Source organism: Schistocerca gregaria, chromosome 3 (assembly GCF_023897955.1).
Source record: "Schistocerca gregaria isolate iqSchGreg1 chromosome 3, iqSchGreg1.2, whole genome shotgun sequence".
Classification (NCBI taxonomy): Eukaryota; Metazoa; Arthropoda; class Insecta; order Orthoptera; family Acrididae; genus Schistocerca; species Schistocerca gregaria.
In genome coordinates, this window is record NC_064922.1 from 172373318 (window position 1) to 172390093 (window position 16776).

Sequence of the window (16776 nt, forward strand, 5' to 3'; positions counted from 1 at the left end):
TTGCCTGATGGTGTGAACAGAGAGAATGTTTTGCTGGTAAAGCAGCCAAACAACTTCAGATTCTCTACCCCAGTATATTGTACCTCCCTTGCCTTGAACATGATTTACACAGAGTTGCTGAAGAGATGCGATCATACACTCCTGGAAATGGAAAAAAGAACACATTGACACCGGTGTGTCAGATCCACCATACTTGCTCCGGACACAGCGAGAGGGCTGTACAAGCAATGATCACACGCACGGCACAGCGGACACACCAGGAACCGCGGTGTTGGCCGTCGAATGGCGCTAGCTGCGCAGCATTTGTGCACCGCCGCCGTCAGTGTCAGCCAGTTTTCCGTGGCATACGGAGCTCCATCGCAGTCTTTAACACTGGTAGCATGCCGCGACAGCGTGGACATGAACCGTATGTGCAGTTGACGGACTTTGAGCGAGGGCGTATAGTGGGCATGCGGGAGGCCGGGTGGACGGACGGCCGAATTGCTCAACACGTGTTGCGTGAGGTCTCCACAGTACATCGATGTTGTCGCCAGTGGTCGGCGGAAGGTGCACGTGCCCGTCGACCTGGGACCGGACCGCAGCGACGCACGGATGCACGCCAAGACCGTAGGATCCTACACAGTGCCGTAGGGGACCGCACCGCCACTTCCCAGCAAATTAGGGACACTGTTGCTCCTGGGGTATCGGCGAGGACCATTCGCAACCGTCTCCATGAAGCTGGGCTACGGTCCCGCACACCGTTAGGCCGTCTTCCGCTCACGCCCCAACATCGTGCAGCCCGCCTCCAGTGGTGTCGCGACAGGCGTGAATGGAGGGACGAATGGAGACGTGTCGTCTTCAGCGATGAGAGTCGCTTCTGCCTTGGTGCCAGTGATGGTCGTATGCGTGTTTGGCGCCGTGCAGGTGAGCGCCACAATCAGGACTGCATACGACCGAGGCACACAGGGCCAACACCCGGCATCATGGTGTGGGGAGCGATCTCCTATACTGGCTGTACACCTCTGGTGATCGTCGAGGGGACACTGAATAGTGCACGGTACATCCAAACCGTCATCGAACCCATCGTTCTACCATTCCTAGACCGGCAAGGGAACTTGCTGTTCCAACAGGACAATGCATGTCCGCATGTATCCCGTGCCACCCAACGTGCTCTAGAAGGTGTAAGTCAACTACCCTGGCCAGCAAGATCTCCGGATCTGTCCCCCATTGAGCATGTTTGGGACTGGATGAAGCGTCGTCTCACGCGGTCTGCACGTCCAGCACGAACGCTGGTCCAACTGAGGCGCCAGATGGAAATGGCATGGCAAGCCGTTCCACAGGACTACATCCAGCATCTCTACGATCGTCTCCATGGGAGAATAGCAGCCTGCATTGCTGCGAAAGGTGGATATACACTGTACTAGTGCCGACATTGTGCATGCTATGTTGCCTGTATCTATGTGCCTGTGGTTCTGTCAGTGTGACCATGTGATGTACCTGACCCCAGGAATGTGTCAATAAAGTTTCCCCTTCCTGGGACAATGAATTCACGGTGTTCTTATTTCAATGTCCAGGGCTGTATTACTCTGATGTGGAGCAGTTAATTTCCTGCTACAAGAAAATCTATTGAAGAGCTCCAATACGGGTGCGGAAATTCAAGGATTCCTAAGTACTTTCACACACACCCCCCCTCCCCCAGTATATTCATATGCGATGGAGTTCTTGGCGTGATGCTCTCGAATATAACTACACCAAAATAAAGACAGTCTTTTGTGAGCCTGGTAGCGATGAATGAAATGCGATCAACACTGCCAAAGCGGGTTTTAGAGACACCTTGTCTCGAAACATACATCAACACCAACTGTTCAGCGGTATAGAGAGCCATCGCACGACTGGAGGGTGCTGGTACTCGGCTGTGTGACGCCCCAGACATTGTGCAACATGTGCCGAGTGAGTTGGGTCGAGCTCTTGTCATGCGGCTGACAAAAAATTGCAAAGTATTCTCCAGCCGAATCATGGATATTCTGCAATGTGCAAAATTTATGATAGTCTTTCTGGGAATGTTATAACATGTGAAGACAATGAACCGCCGCTTTGAAATGCGCTCCTACGACGCCCTGTGGAGAGGAGCCTTTCCAGGTACAAAACTATCCTCGTCGACAGCTGTAGATCTATGGAAATAGAATAACCGAAAATGCATCTTGTGATGCAGTGTAACTCTGCAGACTCTGAAGACTGACAAGACGTGTTAGCTAATTCGAAATATGAAATCGAAGTGTTTCCCGACAGTGCCGCTGTATAAAACATTCTCTGAGTTTTTGCTGTGTCAGTTCAGGGTAAAACCTCGATCTTTCGACGATTACCTCCATCGTCTTCATCAGGACTGTCTGAACTGCAGCTGTGGTGGCCTTATATAACCCATAGACGACTTGCAATTGGTCGTTAATTGCGTAATGCTGTCGCAGATGGTGTCAGTGTTTGCGCTGGTGGTGCCACCTCTCCCATTGTAGTGTAAACATTGCGACGAATATCTCTGGCTCTTCTCTGCATCGACATGTCCTTCCATGCACTGCTAAGATTATATCCGCTGACCGTTTAAGTTCTCGCCGCACATTGTTATACCTACGGCCTCTTTAATTACATAATTCCAGTACGTAGGAGCCTAGGACAAAAATGATCTTTTATCAAGCAATATTTTGTGTTTGTTTGTAAGACTGTTCGGCATCTGCAGATCTAGTTCTGGACAGGCGGTGCGGCATCTCTCACAAGGCGACGCTGACGAGGTAAGACTTACGGGTGGCGCCATCAGAGCGAACGTTGACACTATCTGCGACAGCATTACGTAATTATCGACCAATTGCAAGCCGTCTAGACACTGTATAAGGCCACTACAGCAGCAGTTTAGACAGTCAGTTGCTCCTGATGGGAGTCGATGGAGGTAATCGTCGAAAGTCGAGGTTTTACCACCTGACGTGGAAAAAAGTCCGATAATGTTTTATTTGACTGTGGTGCGTTGGAGCGAAATGTCGCATCCTTGCACACTCCTGGAAGTTTTGTTGTATTTCTGTTTCGAGATGGCAGAGTTAGAGGAGCAACGCGTCTACATTAAATTATACGTGCAGCTCAAGAAAAGCTTTACAGAGATCAAATGATGCAGGAAGCCTACGGTGATGGGTACTCGGTTTTACGAATGGTTCACACGGTTTAAAAATGGCCGACGAAGTTAAATATGACCCTCATTCAGGACGTCCTTCGACGTCTACCGACGGCGCTCGTGCAAGGAACGTCAATGACACTGTGCGTTCCAATCGAAAACTGTCCGTGAGATTGCAGAAGAATGTAACATTTCAGTTGGATCATGTCATGAAATCCTGACACAGTATCTTGGAATGCATCGCGTTGCCGCCAACTTCGCCCCTCGGCTCATGAAAAAGAAAGACCTTCACCTCGCAATCTGTGAAAACCTTTACATTCATACCTGTTGGTGTGTGAGTATTGCAAAAAAAAAAAAAAAAAAAAAAAAACGAAATCGCTATTCCCCCTGCGGACTACTTTTTTTCCAAAGTTGAAAACCCCGTCGAAAGGACGAAGATCTGCAACGAGAGACGAGATAAAAGAAAATTCGCAGACTGCGCTTCGCGCGATCCAGCAAGAGATTTACCAAGACTGCTTCCGGAAGTGGAAAAGACGCTCGTAGTGCAGTAGAGAATTCGCAGGAGAGTATGCACAATAAGTTAAACGTAAGCGCAGAAAAGTTTTGTAGATAAAGTTCCGGAATTTTTTTTGAAAAGATTCTGCGTCTGCACATTTCAAATAACTACTGCAAAGCACTGCGAAGTACGTGGGAGAGAGTATTGCAGTACCTGTTTACTGTACCATTTGCGTATCGAGGTTTTTCCCGTTTCATTCACGCTTGGAGCGTGGAAAGAATGACTGCTTGAGTGCCTCTGTTATCTGATTTTATCTGCTCGATCTCTACTAGACAGATACATTTTGTTTGCCACCAGCCTTGTCACTGATTCGATGCAGCCTGCTACCAATAGCTCCCTTGTGTCAAGCTCTTAATTTCAGAGTAGCACTCAATCATTTGTTGGACGCGTTTCAATCTGTATCTTCCTCTACAGTTCCCTCTGCTACCACGGAAGTTATTCCCTGATGTCTTAACACGCGTACTACCAACCCGTCCCTTCTTCTTATCAGTGTTTTCCATATGTTCCTTTCTTTGACGATTCTGCAGAGAACCTCCTCGTTTCATGTCTTACCAGTCTGCCTGATTTTCAACATCCTTCTGTAGCATCGCATCTCAAAGGCTCCGATTCTCTTCTTTTCTCTTTTTCTCACAAACCATCATTCACTCCCATACAATGCAAATGTAAGTCTCCGAAATTTCTTCCTCGGGTTAAGGCCGATGTTCGATACTAAGAGATATCTCTTGCCCAGGAATGCCCCCTTCGGCTGTGCTGTTCTGCTCTTAAGTCCTCCATCTCCATGCTTCATCTGTCTTGTGCTGCTTTGCTTGGATGGTAGCAAAATTCCTTAATTTTGCCTTTTTCGTGATCCCCAATTCTGAGCCGGTGTAGGTGGCCGAGCGGTTCTAGGCGCTACAGTCTGGAACCGCGTGACCGCTACGGTCGCAGGTTCGAATCCTGCCTCGGGCGTGGATGTGTGTGATGTCTTTAGTTCAGTTAGGTTTAAGTAGTTCTAAGTTCTAGGGGACTAATGACCACAGATGTTGAGTCCCACAGTGCTCAGAGCCATTTTTGAACCCAATTCTGATGTTAAGTTTCTTGCAGTTCTTATTTCTGCTACTTCACATCAAATTCATCTCTTTTCGGTATACTGTTACTCCACATTGTGCACATATTCGGCTGTTCATTCCATTAAACACTTATTTTCTGCTTCACTTTCATTGATAATAGCAATGTCATCAGCGAATGTTACCACTGGTATCCATTCACTCTGAATTTTAGTCACGCTCTTGAACCTTTCTTTTGCCCCTTCAATGTATTGATTGATCTGAAGACTACATGCCTGTCTTACACTCTTTTTAATCCGAGCACTTCGTTCCTTCGTTCGTGGAATTCCATGCCAATTGTTCCCTTCTGGTTCTTGCTCATACTGTATACTATTTGTGGTCGTGTGTTCCGTCTATGAAACTAATTGATCAACATAATACAAAAAAAATCGTACACATCACAGCAAAAACACTGCGATATACACAGAACAAATACAAACGAAAAATCGTAACATTCACTAAAAAAATGACCAAAAAGAAAAACGCGCGACAAAGTGCAACACACCAAACACCACTAATTTCACCCAAACCTAATAACTCTCACAGACAGAAACACAGCTATTAGAAAAGGGACCAAACACAAAATCAGTACGAAAATAGATAACCACCCAAAATCTGACTGTAGAAACTGAAAGCATCCTGACAGTGAAGAGAAATAAGAAAATAACACTATAAATACTGGGTTAACACGAGAACTAATGAAGAAAGAAATAAACCGAATAACCACCATGATAAAGAAAGAGCAAAACAGGAAACTTCAAACAGAAAACGACGCCACTAAGAAGTTAAAAGAAAAACTGCAAGCTAACAACATCATAGTCACAAGAGCTAAGAATGGGAACAGCGCAGATCTGATCAGTAAAGAACAATATATAGAAAAAAACTACAGATTTCATCTCCTCTAAAATCATTAGGGGAAGTGGCAACAAAACGACTATTAACGTTGGTGTGTAGAATATATGAGTCTGGCGAAATACCATCTAACTTTCGGAAAAGCATCATCCACACAATTCCGAAGACGGCAAGAGCTGACAAGTGCGAGAATTATCGCACAATCAGCTTAACAGCTCATGCATCGAAGCTGCTTACAAGAATAATATACAGAAGAATGGAAAAGAAAATTGAGAATGCGCTAGGTGACGATCAGTTTGGCTTTAGGAAAAGTAAAGGCACGAGAGAGGCAATTCTGACGTTACGGCTAATAATGGGAGCAAGGCTAAAGAAAAATCAAGACACGTTCATAGGATTTGTCGACCTGGAGAAAGCGTTCGACAATATAAAATGGTGCAAGCTGTTCAAGACTCTGAAAAAAGTAGGGGTAAGCTAAAGGGAGAGACGGGTCATATACAATATGTACAACAACCAAGAGGGAATGATAAGAGTGGACGATCAAGAACGAAGTGCTCGTATTAAGAAGGGAGTAAGACAAGGCTGTAGCCTTTCGCCCCTGCTCTTCAATCTGTACATCGAGGAAGCAATGACGGAAATAAAAGAAAGGTTCAGGAGTGGAATTAAAATACAAGATTAAAGGGTATCAATGATACGATTCGCTGATGACATTGCTATCCTGAGTGAAAGTGAAGAAGAATTAAATGATCTGCTGAACGGAATGAACAGTCTAATGAGTACACAGTATGGTTTGAGAGTAAATCGGAGAAAGATGAAGGTAATGAGAAGTAGTAGAAATGAGAACAGCGAGAAACTTAACATCAGGATTGATGGTCACGAAGTCAATGAAGTTAAGGAATTCTGCTAACTAGGCAGTAAAATAACCAATGACGGACGGAGTAAGGAAGACATCAAAAGCAGACTCGCTATGGCAAAAAAAGGCATTTCTGGCCAAGAGAAGTCTACTAATATCAAATACGGGCCTTAATTTGAGGAAGAAATTTCTGAGGTTGTTCGTCTGGAGTACAGCATTGTATGGTAGTGAAACATGGACTGTGGGAAAACCGGAACAGAAGAGAATCGAAGCATTTGAGATGTGGTGCTACAGACGAATGTCGAAAATTATGTGGACTGATAAAGTAAAGAATGAAGAGGTTCTACGCAGAATCGGCGAGGAAAGGAATATGTGGAAAACACTGATAAGGAGAAGGGACAGGATGATGGGAAATCTGCTAAGACATGAGGGAATGACTTCCATGGTACTAGAGGGAGCTGTAGAGGGCAAAAACTGTAGAGGAAGACAGAGATTGGAATACATCAAGCAAATAATTGAGGACGTAGGTTGCAAGTGCTACTCTGAGATGAAGAGGTTAGCAGAGGAAAGGAATTCTTGGCGGGCCGCATCAAACCAGTCAGTAGACTGACGGCAAAAAAAAATAAAAAAAAAATAAAAAAAAATCACAAAATTGAAATCTGATCCAAGAACACATTTCCAGACAACATCAAGGACATCATACACATACGCACAGATAAACGAAAACGTCATATCACACACAAGAACCTAAAAGCACCAATACTGAGAAGTCAACCAAGGTTCACAAACCCCTTATTCCATTGTGGCCTGCAATTAATTTCATGAATGCAGCATCTTGCCATGTGGCAAAACAAATGATCAAAATCATAATGCAACGTTATGAAATGAAGAACAGCAGAGCAGTGAAAAACACAAATGAACTCATAGCACAAATAAAAGACTTACATGTCCCACAAATAGCATCACTCTTCTCTTTTGACATAGAGAATATCTACACCTCCATACTCACTGCAGACGCAATAAAACTAATTGAACAAAACTTACTGAAATACGACAAAATACCGGAAGACAATATTAATGAAATAAGTAAAACCCTCAAAGCAATCACATCCTAAAATTGCTTCCAATTTGAATAGGAATTTTACTTACAAGAAAATGGGCTTCCAATAGTATCCGCAATATCAGAAACATTGGGAAACATATTCATCAATCACGTAGAAAACACAATCTTTGATACAGTCATCACAAAGGAATGATACAAAACTGTTTACTAGCACAGATATGCGGATGATATAATCTGTATGGTAGATGAACCAACAGAGAAAATTGATAAACTCCATACAGACATAAACAATATACATAGAAATATTCGGTTCACCATGGAAAAAGAAACATAAAAGCAAATACATTTCTTGGATACAACAATAAAGAGAGACAGCAATAAACTCACTTGTGACATCTTCAGAAAGCCAACAGCCACGGACACAATTATACATGCTTCATCCAACCATCGGCAAAACAAATTATTAGCGGTTCTACGACACATATTACACGGACTAAATAACATACCACCCAGCAAAGAAAACTACGAAAACGAATTACAAACAATATAACTCATACCATAAACTATGGTTACGACACCCATATGGTACAAAAACTCAACCAAAAAATTAAAACACAGTTAAAGAAAACTGGAAACACTCAGAGAATAGAAACACCAAAGAACCCCACAGACACTACAGCACACATGGAAACAAAAACCAGTAACACTCAGGACATGACTAACAGAAAATATGGTACACTTTAACATCCAAACACAATGCAACACAGAATATAGCAAATATATTAAAGAAACAGGGATTACACATTCCTTGCAGAACAAAAAACACAATCCAGTCACATTCACAAACAGACATACCAGATAAGTACCAAGTAGCAGATACATATCAGTTAGAGTACCATGAATGTAAATCTGTATCTGGGGATGAGAGATAGGAACTTCAAAACTAGATATGAAGAACATGTAAGAAGTTTGAAATATGAGAATAGCCATTCTGTCTTCGCCGAACACCTGATAAAACATGGACACAAACCATCCAGCATGGAACATGACAGGACAGTTATTAGAGTGAAGCCCGTGACATTGCAAGAAAAGTTTGACATACAAAGAGCCAGTGCAATGATGAAGAAGGTACTCAGGGGCCAGATCCATATAAACAACAACGCTCTGATCGTGTTCGCCACTAAAACAGTAACAAACAGCGATCCGAAAAATAACCACAATAAATAGTTAATGAATCTTCCGCTCCTCCTTCTCTCTCTCTCTCTCTCTCTCTCTCTCTCTCTCTCACACACACACACACACACATCCATCATTAAAAAATCAGTCTCAAGAAAGAACGACGTAATTACATACAGAAAACAAACACACACACATAAAACAAATGATAACATCAAACCACACACACACACACACACACACACACACACACACACACAGACAGTTGGCAACAGTACACACCGAAAACACAACACAAAATGTAAAGTGCAAAGGATGTGTGCGATGTGTTGAATCAAATGTAGGTGAAAGAACGCCGGAAATTGGCCAACTGGAGCATGGACACTAATGAATACATCTCCAGGACAACACATATGGGCTAGCTGCGCCCGAACTCTTTAGTAACACCGAACGATAATTTCATATCACGAAATTTGTGCTGTGAAAGTTGATTCTAACCTAAAAAAAAGAGGAAAACACTAGAAAATGTAACTTAATAACATATTGTAACGACCATAAAATCTGTTTATTGCATGTATGAAAATAAACATGTATTACAGACCACTGAAGATGCTTCACAAATAAAAGATGTGAAACGGGTATGGCAATAAACAAACTGCCTTCAGTTAGTTGCGTAGACGGAACACACCGCCACATATTTTGAAGCAACTGAGGAACGACGGAAAAACAGAAAAATGACGGTGTATAGGCCTACTATTCGTTTTTCCCTATAGCTAACTCCTATTTTTCTCAGAATTTGAACATCTTGCACCATTTTACGTTGTCGTACGGTCTTTAAAGGTCGACAAATCCTGTGAAAGTACCGCGTGTTTTCTTAGCACCTGCTCCCACAGTCGGTGAAATGTCAGAATTATCTCCATGATACCCTTAGCTAGTGGGCTGAACAATATTCACAGTTCCTACCTTGAAAGGCGGTTCTTGAAGTTTCACATCCAGGTTCTCGAGAGGTGTAAGTCGTCTCTCCTCGAATGTCTGCCAGTCTAATTTTTCCAGCATTTTTGTCATGATCTCTTGCCAGCTGAACAAGCCCATAGCCTTCTTCTCTCGTGCTCCACCTCTTCTGTTAGTCCTATGTGGTACTGGCCTCCTACACTTAAGCACTCTTCAGGTATGAGCTGAACAAGAGTTTTCTATGCAGTCTATTTTACAGACTGCGGTTTCCGAGTATCCCTCTAACAAATCGTTGTTGTTGTTGTGGTCTTCAGTCCTGAGATTGGTATAATGCAGCTCTCCATGCTACTCTATCCTGTGCAAGCCTCTTCATCTCCCAGTACTAACTGCAACCTACATCCTGCTGAATCTGCTTAGTGTATTCATCTCTTGGTCTCCTTCTACGATTTTTACCCTTCACGCTGCCTTCCAATGCTAAATTTGTCATCCCTTGATGCCTCAGAACATGTCTCTTCTTCTTGTCAAGTTGTGACCCAAACTCCTCTTCTCCCCAATTCTGTTCAATACCTCCTCATTAGTTATGTGATCTACCCATCTAATCTTCAGCATTCTTCTGTAGTGCCACATTTCGAAAGCTTCTATTCTCTTCTTGTCCAAACTATTTATCGTCCATGTTTCACTTCCATACATGGCTACACTCCATACAAAAACTTTCAGAAACGACTTCCTGACACTTAAATCTATACTCGATGTTAACAAATTTCTCTTCTTCAGAAACGATTTCCTATCCATTACCAGTCTACATTTTATAACCTCTGTACTTCTACCATCATCAGTTATTTTGCTCCCCAAATAGCAAAACTCCTTTACTACTTTAAGTGTCTCATTTCCTATTCTAATCCCCTCAACATCACCCGACGTAATTCGACTACATTCCATTATTCTCGTTTTGCTTTTGTTGATGTACATCTTATACCCTCCTTTCGAGACAATGTATTTTCCTTTCAACTTCTATTCTAAGTACTTTGCTGTCTCTGACGGAATTACAATGTCAACGGCGAACCTCAAAGTTTTTATTTCTTCTCCATGGATTTTAATACCTACTCCGAATTTTTCTTTTGTTTCCTTTACTGCTTGCTCAATATACAGATTGAATAACATCGGGGAGAGGCTACAACCCCGTCTCACTCCCTTCCCAACCACTGTTTCCCTTTCATGTCCCTCGACTCTTATAACTGCCATCTGGTTTCTGTACAAATTGTAAATAGCCTTTCGCTCCCTGTATTTTACCCGTGCCACCTTCAGAATTTGAAAGAGAGTATTCCAGTCAACATTGTCAAAAGCTTTCTCTAAGTCTACAAATGCTAGAAACGTAGGTTTGCCTTTCCTTAATCTTTCTTCTAAGATAAGTCATAAGGTTAGTATTGCCTCGAGTGTTCCAGCATTTCTACGGAATCCATACTGATCTTCCCCGAGGTCGGCTTCTACCAGTTTTTCCATTCGCTTGTAAAGAATTCGCGTTAGTATTTTGCAGCTGTGAGTTATTACACTGATAGTTCGGTAATTTCCACATCTGTCAACATCTGCTTTCTTTGGGTTTGGAATTATATTTGTGTGTGAGGGTATTTCGCCTGTATCATACATGTTGCTCACCAGATGGTTGAGTTTTCTCAGGACTGGCTCTCCCAAGACTATCAGTAGTTCTAATGGACTGTTGTCTACTCCCGTGGCCTTGTCTTGACTCAAGTCTTTCAGTGCTCTGTCAAACTCTTCACGCAGTATCGTATCTACCATTTCATCTTCATTTATATCGTCTTCCATTTCCAGAATATTGTCCTCAAGTACGTCGCCCTTGTATAGACCCTCTATATGCTCCTTCCACCTTTCTGCTTTTCCTTCTTTGCTAAGAACTGGGTTTCCATCTGAGCTCTTGATATTCATACAAGTGGCTCTCTTTTCCGCAAAGGTCTCTCTAATTTTCCTGTAGGCAGTATCTATCTTACCCCTAAGTGAGATAAGCCTCTACATACTTACATTTGCCCTCTAGCCATGCCTGCTTAGCTATTTTGCACTTCCTGTCGATCTCATTTTTGAGATGTTTGTATTCCTTTTTGCCTGCTTAATTTATTGCATTTTTATATTTTCTCCTTTCATCAAATAAATTCAATATTTCTTCTGTGACCCAAGTATTTCTACTAGCCCTCGTCTTTTTACCTACTTGATCCTCTGCTGCCTGCACTAGTTCATCACTCAGAGCTACCCATTCTTCTTCTTCTGTATTTCTATCCCCCATTCCTGTCAAATGTTTCCTTATGCTCTCCCTGAAACTCTGTACAACCTCTGGTTTAGACAGTTTATCCAGGTTCCATCTCCTTAAATTCCCATCTTTTTGCAGTTTCTTCAGTTTTAATTTACAGTGCATAACCGATAGATTGTGGTCAGAGTCCACATCTGCTCCTGGAAATGCCTTACAATTTAAAACTTGGTTCCTAAATCTCAGTCTTACCATTATATAATCTGATACCTTCTAGCATTCCAGGATTCTTCCATGTATACAACCTTCTTTTATGATTCTTGAACCAAGTGTTAGCTATGAATAATTTGTGCTGTGTGCAAAATTCTACCAGACGGCTTCCTCTTTCATTTCTTACCCTCAATCCATATTCACCTACTATGTTTTCTTCTCTCCTTTTTCCTACTCTCGAATTCCAGTCACCCATGACTATTAAATTTTCGTGCCCCTTCACTATCTGAATAATTTCTTTTATTTCATCATACATTTCATAAATTTCTTCATCATCTGCAGATCTAGTTGGCATATAAACTTGTACTACTGTGGTAGGCATGGGCTTAGTGTCCATCTTGGCCACAATAATGCGTTCACTATGCTGTTTGTAGTAGTTTACCCGCACTCCTATTTTTTTATTCATTATTAAACCTACTCCTGCATTACCCCTATTTGATTTTGTATTTATAAACCTTTATTCAACTGACCAAAAGTCTTGTTCCTCCTACCACCGAACTTCACTAATTCCCACTATATCTAACTGTAACCTATCCATTTCTCTTTTTAAATTTTGGTATGAATGCTATGGAAAGAACAGTACCGTTGACATTATTTACATTACATTACATGTCCACGAATCTCTTGGAGAGGAGTCTCTCGGATGTGGAAAGATTCAAAGCCTTTTTTTTCTTTTTTTTAGTCAGATACATGGATATTGTACAGTTCTAATGCAGACATAGTTATGAGCTATAATCCTTGTGAAGATATTCATCGATGGAGTACAAGGAGTTGTCCAACACGAAGTTCTTCAATTCACTCTGAGGCCGATCTTAATCACTTTGATATGCTCTGGTAAGTTATTGATTATGTGGGTACCCATGTATTTGACTCCTTTTTGTACTAATGTTAATCTTTTATAGTCCTTATATAGATTGCTTTTGGTTCTGGTATTATAATCATGTTTTGCAGTATTTTGCGTAAAAAGAGACATGTTGGAAATGACAAAGGACATCAATGAGTATATGTACTGAGAACTAGTAATTAGAATACCAAGTTTCTTAAAGAGGTCTCTGCATGATTATCTAACACTGACACCAGATATAATTCTAATGACTCGTTTCTGAATTTTGAAAATGTTCCCTTTGTGAGAGGAGTTTCCCCAAGAGATGATTCCATAACTCATTAGTGAATGGAAGTAGGGCGAATAAACTAACTTCTTCATTTTTACATCACCTATTTCTGCTATCATGCGTACTGCAAATGTAGCTGAACTAAGGCGTTTCATTAAGTCTACAGTGTGAGTTTTCCAATTTAGGATCTGGTCAATTTGTAACCCTAAAAATTTGACACTGTCTACAGCTTTAATTTCATTGTCTGAATACATTATCTTATAGGATCAGGTATCCTTTGTGAGGTACTACGCTGTGTGTACTGGGTCTTGTCAAAATTCAGTGACAATCCATTTATGTGAACCACTCATTGATGCTTACAAATATTTCGTTAGCTGATTGCTCAGTGAGATCATGGGTACTGTTTTTTTATACCATTACAGGTTTGCTTTAGTGACGGGAAAGTGTCACAGGAATTTCAGAAACGATATCTTTCCGAAAGAAAGACAGCAAACACGCTGTGAAAAAGAGCTTTTAAAAACTAAAGAACATCTGTGGCGTAGAAAATCTGACTAGGTACGTCCCTTAGGCAACTACAACGGCTGAGTCGTTGTTCCCAATGCTGAAAGGCTTCAATTGGTGTAGTCTTTAACATTTCGGCGACATTCTTTTGAATGTTCCCCAATGTCCCAAAATGACATCCTTTTAAAACGTTTTTCAATTTCGGGAAATGAAAAGAGTCACAAGAACTCAGATGAGGCGAATATGGGAACAGTGGAACCCCAGGAATGCTTTTTGAGGACAAAAATTCGGTGGCGGAAATTGCCATGCGACATGGGGCGTCATGATGCAGCGTCCACTTATCTGTAATGTGCAAATCTTCGGTAAAAATTTGAGTTACGATGAAAGTGTTTAACAGGTCACCCATTATCCTTATCGTTAAACGTCGGCCTGATGTCACAAGAGCACGCACACGTTCGTCGTTTTCGTCGGTTTTTTAAGTTGAAAGTCTCCCTGAGCGAGGTTCAACTGCAACGTGTTCTGGGCCTTCCAAAAAATGATATGTGCCAGTGAAAAAAATTGTACTGTTGATAAGGAATGTTCCCCATAGTCCTGTCTCAAGTTTTCAAAAGTCACACTCGCGGATTTCCCAAGTATGACACAAAACTTGATTGCATAATGTTGCTCTAAATGCCGCTGTTCGATTTCCGTAACACACAACAAAAACCACACTCTCACTAATGGCGCTCTCAAAAATCACGTGACGGCTAAATGAAGCCCTAACTCGGACTGAACGTCTGGAAGGGATGAACACTCCAGTTTACTCAAGTGGAACAACACAGCATTGTCAGATAGCTCGCAGTGTTGTCAGTATCATTACTTTTCTCACAAACCTCGTGTAATACTGGTTAGGCATAATTACTTTCTACTCTTCTTGTTGTTATTCCGATTTTCGCATTTATGGATGTGGCACAAACAAGTTTTTCACTTGTATCTTGCACAAAAACAATGCAATATCCTCCATTTTGCCGACTGGCATCTTTGTTTGGAATGGAAAATTGTGTCTATGATGAAAGTTATATTTTACATGTAGGTTTCGAATGTACTGTTTCTAGTTTCAGATTCTGAAGAAGAGAAATTGTTTACAATGAATGTGCTGAGAGCTGTGGTTATTAAATACGTGCTGTAGTGCCTGTTAAATTATACTACACCGAATATTATATAAATAACATAGTACTTTTATATCAGAGAATTAATATTACGCCTTTCACTAACATACATGATGTAGAACTACTATTTGCATCGTATGATGTCAATTTGCATTATGTTCTTTCCTGACAATACTAAGCGTGGGGTTGTGTGAGCAAATTATGCAAATTTCTTGGAAGAATTTTGTTGGGTACCTCTGTTTGGTCATTTGGGGATGTGTATTTGTGAGAATAAATTTCAATTTATTCAAGGAAACTCGTTCTTTTTCCTTTGTTGACCAGGTGGGGTATTTGTAGGTGTATCTGTTACTTGATGCTCGCCTTCAGCTACATATAGGATTAATACGGATTTGATCAGTATATTTAAAAAAAGAACATCCATGTGTTTCCGGAAACGTATACTGAAATTTCTTCTTGTTTGGCCAATGTATATTTTCATAAATAAATTGCAGTCAATTATATTCCTGTTCGATTGTAGCCATTGTAGTATTTTTGGTACTAGGGACGGCTTTGCCTTTATTTGATTATTTTTGTAAAAACTGATCTGAAATTTGTTCTTCGGGAAAGGTTTGCCACTTTATACGATAGTTCTCATAAAAATGGCATGCTCACATATTTTATATGCGTGATGTGGAATTATTTAGTGTTGGTTTGTCATTGTGGGTAGTTATGTGGGAATTTAGTTTACTATTTAGCTCATCTATCAGTTTTGGACTGTAGCTGTTATTGGAAGCTGGTGCTTTAATAGTGTTTAGTTCATCAGTTTGGTCAGCTGTTTCTTATGGAATCTTGTGCATTCTGTTGAGCATTGCTCTGTATGAAACAATTTTGTGCTTATCTTGGTGTGATGAAGTTTTATTTGTTGTGGTATTTGTGTATGTTGACTTCATGTTTGATATTTGTGTCTGTTTTTGGAGCTACTTGTGGAGAACTCTGGAAAATTTAAACCTTTGACTGTCTGGTGTTCAAGAGTGAAGATCATATTCTGATGCATTTTATTTAATTCTTTTGCAAGGTTCTCAATTTCTTCAGTTGTACCGTCAGGTAAGGTTAGTATATTATCAACATATCTTTTGTAATATATTAGTTTGTTAACTATCTAGGGATTTTTTAAAGGGTTTACATTCTGAGTTGTTGACGAAAATATCAACATGTAAACTGATACGGAAACCATACCTAGGCCATCTTTGACCTGGAGTATTTTATTATTTGAACAGAAATAGTTATGTGATGGGATAAGTATTAATATATGAGCTAAACAGTAAAATAAATTCGCACATAACAGTCCACAAAGGCAAACGAGACCTGAAAAACATCGTATCATGGCTAACAGAAAAATATGTGACTATGCCATTTTTACGAAAACTGTCGTATGAAGTAGCAAACCTTTTCCGAAGAACAAGTGATAGAATCAGTTTTTACACAAACAACAAAATGAAGGACAAAACTATCCACAGTACCAAAAATACTGCAATGGCTATAATCGAACGTGAATATACGGACATGACTGCAATTTATGTATGAAAAATTACATTGGCCAAAGAAGAAGAAATATCAATATATGTTTCTGGGAACAGATGGATGCTCTTTTTTAAAAAAATACTAAGCACATCCATATTTGTCCTACATGTAGCTGAAGTTGAGCATCAAGTGACATAGCTCACAACTTACAAATACCTGGACAACTAAGGAAAAAGAATGAACTTACTTGAAGAAATTGAAATTTATTCTCACAAATATTCATCCCCAAGTGACCAAACCGAGTTACCCAATAAATATTTTCTAC